This window comes from Alligator sinensis, unplaced genomic scaffold (genome assembly GCF_000455745.1).
Source record: "Alligator sinensis unplaced genomic scaffold, ASM45574v1 scaffold7_1, whole genome shotgun sequence".
Taxonomy (NCBI): Eukaryota; Metazoa; Chordata; order Crocodylia; family Alligatoridae; genus Alligator; species Alligator sinensis.
The window spans coordinates 2,298,933-2,307,710 of record NW_005841843.1 but is presented as its reverse complement, the minus strand read 5'-3'; the positions used below and the strand labels follow the sequence as shown (position 1 = coordinate 2,307,710).

Here is an 8,778-nt window from a genome sequence, read left to right as displayed (position 1 = left end):
GGTATGACTTGCCTTTGGTGAATCCATGTTGACTGTTCCAAATCACCTTCTTCTCCAAGGGTGCTTGTACACAAGATGGAAATGTCAATTTATGTGGCTTAGTGACATTGTGCTGTACACACAGCAGGAGTTTTGGGGGTTTGAATGAGTTTGCATCAGGATGTAGTTTAGTTTCCAACAATGCACTGCAGCTATTAGTCAGCTCACCCTCCCCCCCCCCCCCCCCCGCAACAAACAGGCTCCGCAGAAAAAAAAAGATTGTGCCCCACACCACTCCTGCCTTTAGCAAGCACCAGCTCAGGGTCATGAAAGAGTTGGATCAGGTCAGGGGCTGCCTCCAAGCTGGGGCAGAACCCGGCCTGCTAGCAGCCTGCCTAGGCAGCCCTGGTGGGGGGGGGGGGGGGGCGGGGGCGCCGTGGCGGCCGGCCTGGGCGGCCGGGGGGGGGGGGGGGGGGCGGAGCATGGATGGACTGCCACCATGGAAGAAAGAGCCAAGCCCCCCCACAGCTCAGGGCCTGCTCAGCCCACCAGCAGTTCATAGGAGATGCAGGTAGGCTCTGCCAAAAAAAAACAAAAAAAAAGGGTTGGGCCCCTCAACATAACAGTGATGGAAACTCCTAAATTGAAAAAGTGCACTTCATCCCATCAGGCTAGTTCTTCCTCCCTTAACAGTCCCCTGGTGTTCCTTGCTAGCCCAGAACCAGGCACAGGGGAAGTAACCTGCCATTTGCAGCCACTGATGCCTTTGGTGTCTTTAGCAGAACCAGGTACCACGTGCGGACCAGCTGGAGCAGGGCAGGAGGACTTCTGGATCCTCCCCTCTCCTCCCACCCCCTGAGCTATCTGGACAGAGGGAATGGCAACAGCAGCAGGCAGGGAAGGGAGGAGACAGGCTGCTGTACGTAGAAAAGAAGGGAAGGAAGGAGAGAAGATTCTAACCGTATTGATAGACTTAAAAAAAAGACATCAGCTGCTGGTCCTGTACCACAGTTAGCCCACGCTCATGTGAGGGAAGGGGGCATAAGAACAGGGGATATAGCTACCCCTGCAATAATTGTTGCCACTCCCTCACCCGCCTTAATAAAATCCTGGATCTGCCCATACATGTATGTAAAGGTTTTTCTAATTACTTTTAAAGCAAATTTAAGTGGTAGCTTCTACAGTGTGCAGACACACACTGACTTTGTTTGCAAAAGCTTGCTGGAGCTTCCTCAAATGTAAGCCCAGAAGCAGGCACCACACCATCTGCACTGTTTTTTCCTGGGTGCAGCTGACTCTTCTTCACCCAGTTGGGAAAAAATGCTGCAACATGTGCATGCATAGATACGGTAGGGAACATTCACAGTGAATTTTAGCTGTAAAACATACATACTAGGACTGTGCGAAGCTTTGGTCACTGATTAGATTCAGTGGGGATTCAGCCCAATTTGGTGGCCAAATCTCAGAATCCGAATCAAATCAGGAAACCCTTTAATCTCTCTGAATCAAATCAGAACCCTCTGAATTGATTCATGGAGATTCGATGATTCAGACATAGAGGCAGCTTTAGATGTTTTTTCTGCATACCTCAAGGTACCAGGCGGCTTATGAAGGCTGAGATGCTGAAGTGGATGGAGCATCCCACGGGAGCGTGGTGGGGTCTCCAGCATTTTCAGAAGTGGATCGGGATGTGGACCAGAAGTAGTTCTGGTTCATGTCCAGGTCCACTGCCAAGCATGAAGCACTGGACATGGACCCCCCGCACTCCCATGGGATAATTCGTCTGCCCCACAATCGCAATGTTCATGAGCCATGCCTGGTACCTCGGGGTATATAGAAAAAATATTTAAAGCTGTGTCTATGGCCAAATCACTGATTCTTTGAATCAGCATCGAATCTTAAGATTTGGAAATGGCTGAATCAAATCAAGAAAGTGATCTGAATCAATAAATTGAATCATTATCACCGATTCAGGCTGAATGCAAATCTGAATCAAATATGGCTCGTTTCGCACACCCCTAATACATACACTATATAAAGAAGTAAATAAATTGAATTAACTTTAATAATGCTATTATTTAATTAAATAAAATCTGCTTCCTTCCATTGTATATAATTTATTTAGTTTAGTGTTCTTTCTTTGTATACCACTTAAGCAATCAGACATGACAGAGTGTACAATTATTCCTTGGAAAACTTATTTAGATTGTATTTGCCTCATGTTTTCAACCATCCTAGACATGCAATTATTACACAGTTGTGTCTGAAAAGCTATCAAAACAGTACAGTATTTATAAAAACAAGAATGAACCCATACATATGCATTATCAAATTAAACTGCTGAGATGTATTTTTACAATGACTTTACATTTTATTGCAGGATAGTTCAGAAATAGCTCATTGTGGTGTGATGGGATTCTTACACTTCAAGTGAATTGGTAAATCACAGAAGAGTTGTTTTAATGCTTACGATTACTATATTGCAAATGTTCACTTTTGTCTTTTCCTTGTACTTTTATGGTTAATGTGGTGCATTGAGATTCTCTAGCTACCTTTTTGTTCTATCAGGATTGGGCAGTAGGAATGATATTTATGTTGGGACAGGTTCAACTATTTGGAGAGAAAGGAAAGCTCCATTTACCTTTTTTTTCTGTTCTAGAGACCATCTTCATTCCAGCCTTTGTCGTTTCCTGGCTGTATCCCACCACAGCCATGACCAGCCCGCCAGAGACTGGTATAATAAATGATCATACCTACCTTCCAATTATACCGTACCTTTCACTCAAGGATCAGAGTGCTTCACAGATGTAGATAAAATAACATTATTCTCTTTTCTTAGGTGGTGAAACTGCATCACAGGAAGCACAGCTACATGAGACACTAACTGTGCAGTTGCTACTGCACAATCATTTAGTATTTGGCTATGCAAATACTAAACGCCTGCATAACCAAGTACCAAGTACATAACCAAGTACCATGCAGTAACCGCCATTATTGCACAGTTGCATCCCGGCACAAGTTGCCTAGTGACACCTACTGCACAGTAGCTTGTTACTACTACACAGTAGCTCATTACTACTGAACAGTAGCATCGCATCACAGTTTGTGCCCAGCTATGCTACTGTACAGTAATAACGAGCTACTGAACAGTAGTAACAAGCTACTAGCACACTAAGCATACCATGTAGATGTGGCCAAGGAGAAGTTAAAGCTTATGCCAAATAACATTGGAAGCAGTAAGAGATCTAAAATCAAGGTCTAATGACATCTAGCCTGGCTACCTCTCAGTTCTATATCACCATTGTTGCTGCATCCTTCAGTTGAAACAAAAACCCGGAAGGTCACTGTTTGGCAAGTCCACTGCTATGATCTTCTCTTACAGAGTAACAGGTAAAAGAAAGAGGAAGAGTGACTTTATTTGTCAGTACTCAGAGACTCTGCAGGCCTATTGCTATTCCTAATCTGTCCACAGCAATAACATAGACTTGTGATTATTCATTAAAGACTTTAATGAGGATTTATTTTCATAAATCCAAAGGTACATAAAGTTTCTACCCCGCTTGACACGCAATGTTCAACACTCAACACTTTTCCAGGTTTCTCTTTTAGTCTTAATAACAAAATACAAACATAAGGTTCTTCTGAGCTGGCTGCTTCTTGGGTTTTAGCCTGTAAGACCTCCTGGTTCACCTCTTAATCTCATTCTTGTAGATACACGCAAAGCCTTTTATTCTCCAAGACTGGGGCAAATGCAACATACCTAGTCTGTGTGTCTACTGTTTATCTCTTAAGATCTGACTGGAATTCGGTACTATGTGCAAAAGGGATGGCAAAGGCTCCTGAAAGCCCCTTAATTAGACTTCCACTAAATGGACAGGAGGAATCCATATGATTTCAGAGTCTCTGAGGGAATTTGCCCCATTTTCAGGATATAATTAAACAAAACAAAACAAAAATACCCCCAAACCTTCCTAAATCACCCCTGTCTTTCTTTCCTATTATTATGCTGGAACATGTGAGGTATATTAAAAAAACAAAGGAAAGATACTGACACCACTTATAAGGTCTTTTATCTTCTTTGCCCAAGCCCCTCCTGAATTAGATAGATTGAACACTGAACAATTAGCATTTATGTTTAAGCAATACATGTATAGTGCCAGCAACTCATACATAATATTTGCTTTCCAGGCGGTTTTGATCCACATTCCATTGTGGTTATAAAAACATGCTTTTTAGTAACTAAAAAGTAAATATACAGCTTACCTTCATCCTCCTTTCTCCCCTCCTCCCCCACCCTTAGGCCCCCAAACTCCATTCAAGCCTCTTTTCTTCTTTTCTACTGTCAATATATGCTCCTGATACACAAGAGACTGGTAAAAACAGTTCCATAGAAGCCCCTCATTGAAATTTTGGCAGCATATCCCTGGCAGACTCAAAGGTGCTAATGACAATATTTAAAGTGTAAAATGGTCTGGGGATTCAATCTTTTAACAAATCTCTTTCTGATGCTCTTTTACAAGAGCATGTATATTCTAATTATAGCCTTATCCAATGCCCCCATTACTGTAGTATCTAAGTAACGATGTCAAAAATCAAAGGTTACATAATAAATATCAGAAAACAGATCTCATCATGTGGGAATCTTGTGCAGTCATTTGTAGGAGAAATGTTGCCAAGCAGTTACGGTGCTCTTACTGAGGAAAACCTTGCTTGTTCAGCTCTGAAGTTCAATTCTCTGTAGCACCTATCAGTGAATAAAAGCCAGATCCAAAACCACATTTAAGTGCCTAATTCCTATTCAAGAACCTAAATTCCCATTGAAGTCAATGGGAGTTTAGGTCCCTAAACAAGAGTTTCCATGGAAACTGATTAACTTGGTCAGCACTGGCTCAAAGATGCTCACTGAGGCCAATCACAAACACCACAAGTCATTTCATCAGTAGTCTGGATGTTTGTTAGCATTTTCAGCCAGCATAGGCATGTTTGCTGCTCAGTATACCTGAAACCAGACAAATGGTCAAAATGTTGGACACATCTTTTCTGTGAAGTGTAGAAGAGATGTCAGATGTTACAAATTGTGAGAATTACTGAGAAAGATTAAACAGAAATTACTAGATGGTTTCAAAGACATTGCTACAGACTTACTCACACTCTTATAAAAATATACATATATTTTATCCCACATAAAATATGTATTGTAAAATATGTATTGCGTCTTTTTGTCAGCTTAAACATTCCTCATGGGTCTTAATGCAGTACATCAACCCAATCAAATGCACTTGAATATTAATATTTAGTAGCAAAGAGCAAAATATTTAAAAAGTCCCAGGTAAAAAAATATTTAACTTTAACAGGAGTTTCACAAACTAATCCTAAAAAACACAGTGGCAGTTACAAACTTGTCAATTTAAATATGTCCTTAGTGTGTCTTTCAAAAATATTATCTTTATATCGTTTGAAGTTCTCCCTCCCCCAACTCAGGAGTCTCTCTTGATTTTGTTCTTTACAATCAGATTGACATTTAGGTGCGCTGGATTTGGTTGATTTGCTACATAAAGACTGATGCAGAATGCATAAGAGAGGTCCTTTAATAAAGAAGACATAAAAGGAAATGTTTTCCTGCAATGACCATATTTGTAATTTGTTTTAAAATGAGAAGGCTAAAAAAAAAAAGTCCTCCTAGGATCAGGCATGTGGCCTTCCACGATAAATATTAGCAGGGCAAAACACTCAAGAGATCTTCCTCAAAGAACTGCACAGATAATGATGAAAGTATATTAAGCTAAAAAATCAAATGGAAAGAAAGGACTAATTCAGATCCCATAATTGCCATTATTATAATTGTTTATTATTTTAACTCTATCTTTTTTCTCTTTTACCCCCTTATATTTTGTTCAAGTATATGATTCTTTTTTAACCTTCTCATAATTAGCTAGGTATGTATTCAATGAGAAGAAAAAGCTTGTGTAGAGCTAACTGCCCATTTACAACCCCCTCTGCTACAGCAGCATTAAAATTCCTTAGGACACTATTTCATAATTGTACACATTCAGGTCAATTTTCTTCAGTGTTTTATTAGATTAATTTTGTATAACATTTGTTATTATTAGACCCTTGCTAGACTACATACAGCTGAAGCAGAGAATCAAGAACAGATACTAAAATCATCTAATAGCATACAGTGTTGTATGGTTTAAAAACTTCAACTTTGCTTTTATGTATCCAGATATTAATTTTCCTCTGACTTAATGAACTGGAGCCAGTCTGTAATTCCAGATGTATGGTGCACATAACCATATACAGTACCTTGGAAAAACAAAACAACTCAACACAACCATAGCTCCACTTGAATAAACAGCATATGTGCAGTAGCAGATTTTTTTCAAGAAGCAAAGCAAAGAAAAGCAACTCTGCTATTAAAATTTAAAATCTCATCTTTATTCTTAATTAATTTAAACTAGCACTTGTGTAAAAGAAGGTGATATAATCCAACCTGTCAATATATTTTGTGTATAAAGTATAGCTCTATAGCAAAGATTAATGGTTTACAGCCAAATGATAGATTGTCCAGTAAATTTTAAAAATATTGGGATACATTACCATTAAGACAGTCCTGGAAAACATCTGCTTGAATAAGGCCTTCTGAACTTTAATATGTTTCCTAAGCCAAGTGATTTCAAATATCCAGGTGCTTCAACTCAGGTATTATCAATAACTTTATCCATAACATATCATCAAGGTTAGATTAGATATGATCTATAATTTCTTCTAATAAGATGAATGAATGAATTGTATCAATTTTTCCTATGAGAAGAAGTAAAAAATGACCATATGAAGTCACCTGGTTTTAAGCCGAAGTTTATGTTGTTTCCAGAGAGGAGTCCTGATTAAAGACTGAAACATAAAAATAACATGTATTGTTTTAACCAAATATTCTGTCAAAGTTTTACTTGTATGATTATGTTTTTATTAAATGTTTGCCTTGCATATACTCATGCCATATATCATTTGTATTAAGTGACCTATTATTTCAGGCCATATTAAGTTTGGACATTCAAGAATAGAAAGAAAAATCTATTTTTCTACTGTATAGGCCATGCACAGCAGGGGTGAAATCCATCCTGGGCAAAAGTACCCCTCATCCACACTCCATCTGCTGCCTTAGCAGCCCATAAGCCAAGTGTGGTTAAGGAAGTCTTGTGTCTGTAACCAAAATTACAAGGGGGAGTGATGTGGCCAGTATCACATGCAATTGCCTTTGGTTTCCAAAAATTATGGCTAGGTACCCAATCACAGCTAGGCTAGCTAGGGATGAGCTTTGTCATAAAACCATAGCAAAGTTCAAAATCATACTTCTGGGACTGTGATGCAGCATTTGATTTAGCCACTTTGCCAGCATGCCCTCCCCAAATGTCCTATCCAGTACTTAGATTTGATATGGAGGATGTACAGGGATGGATTTTACCATAGAAACCCTAAGAAAAAAAGATCATAGGTCATTATTCTTCTTCCTAAGGAAAGAACTCCAAGAGAATTTCATTCTGCTTTTAACTAAAACTTGTTGCTATTTAGTGATGTTTCTAGCCAACAACATCTAACTGCTCTGAACTATGGTTAAAATGCTATATATGAAAATAACAATTATTTTTCCTTCACCAGCATCCAACTACCAGAGGCAACTGCACGTCTCTCAGTTCAAGGGTGATATCTACTCACAGCTCCTCAATGAGTCTTGGAGTGACTTAAGAGTCCAGTCTTTGAGCCACAGATTCATCTACAGAAGTTTCAGGTCTTTCCATGGGGGAGAATACACTGTAGGCTGCAATTTCTTGTCTTTTCTTTCCTCCACTCTCTGTTCTCTGCTTTGAGAGCAAGATGCTTTACCTCAAAGCAGGCTACCACTTGGTTGAAGTTGTGGTGCCCTGAGATCAGATAGCAGCCAGCTTCTTCCAGATTTTGATGTTAGCATCCATTTTTTTTGAGGTATGACTTCAATGTGCCGTTCAGTACCATGGCAAGGAAGCTTAGCACCCAAGGCAAAGCCCACAATGGCAGCCTGCCCTCGCTCCATGCACAGATCCAGGGGGCAACCCTGCCCCCACCCATGCTTGCCTGGGAATGCATGCAGTGGCAGGAGCCACCCTTCTCCCATCCCTGTGCCCCCCAAATGAGCCACACATGCCTCTGTCCCATGCCCTGCCCCATCTGGGCAGCACCTGTTGCAGGCCCTTCACTTCAATGCCTGGAGTGGTCACCCTGCTTGCCCCCCCCTGCTACACACTGGTGACCTTGCAGCATTTCCTCTGACTGCTGAGAGATCTCAGGCTGCAACTAAGCTGGGAGCAGAGTACCTGTTTTGGGAGTTGAGAGTCAGACATCTGCACACAATGTCCAGACCAGTGAAGTTGGTGTTTGAGGATCACTGACTCAATGCTGGTAACACTGGATTGAGCAAAGATGTTGGAATTTATCTAGTGATTTTCCCATTTGATGCTGAGGATTTTCTGGAAGCATCATTGGTGACACCTCTCCAGGCTCTTGAGATGACAACAGCCAGTTACCCATGTTCCATATCCATTGAGGGGAGTGGGGATGATCAGAGTGTTGTGGGCCTGGATCTTGGTGTCCTTCCAGAGATAACAATCAATAAAAACATGCCAAAGTAATTTCCCAAAGGAGGTGCTTGAGTGCTGGGTTCTGTGCTGGATCCCCTTAAAGTTTATTCTCTGAGAGAGGTGACTACTGAGGTGAGGGAAGTGCTCACCTAGTTTCATGGCCTGCCTCTCAATAGTAATTTGA

The 8,778-nt window shown here is 40.7% G+C and overlaps 1 long non-coding RNA gene across 1 annotated transcript in view; it reads right to left on the bottom strand.

Moving 5' to 3' along the window:
- Positions 1-6,817: 6,817 nt before the first annotated feature.
- Positions 6,818-8,778, bottom strand: part of LOC102385150 — a 44,625-nt gene continuing 42,664 nt past the window's right edge. Inside the window, exon 3 of the long non-coding RNA XR_322896.1 lies at positions 6,818-6,873. This is a non-coding gene — a long non-coding RNA (uncharacterized LOC102385150). The remainder of the gene's footprint in view (positions 6,874-8,778) is intronic.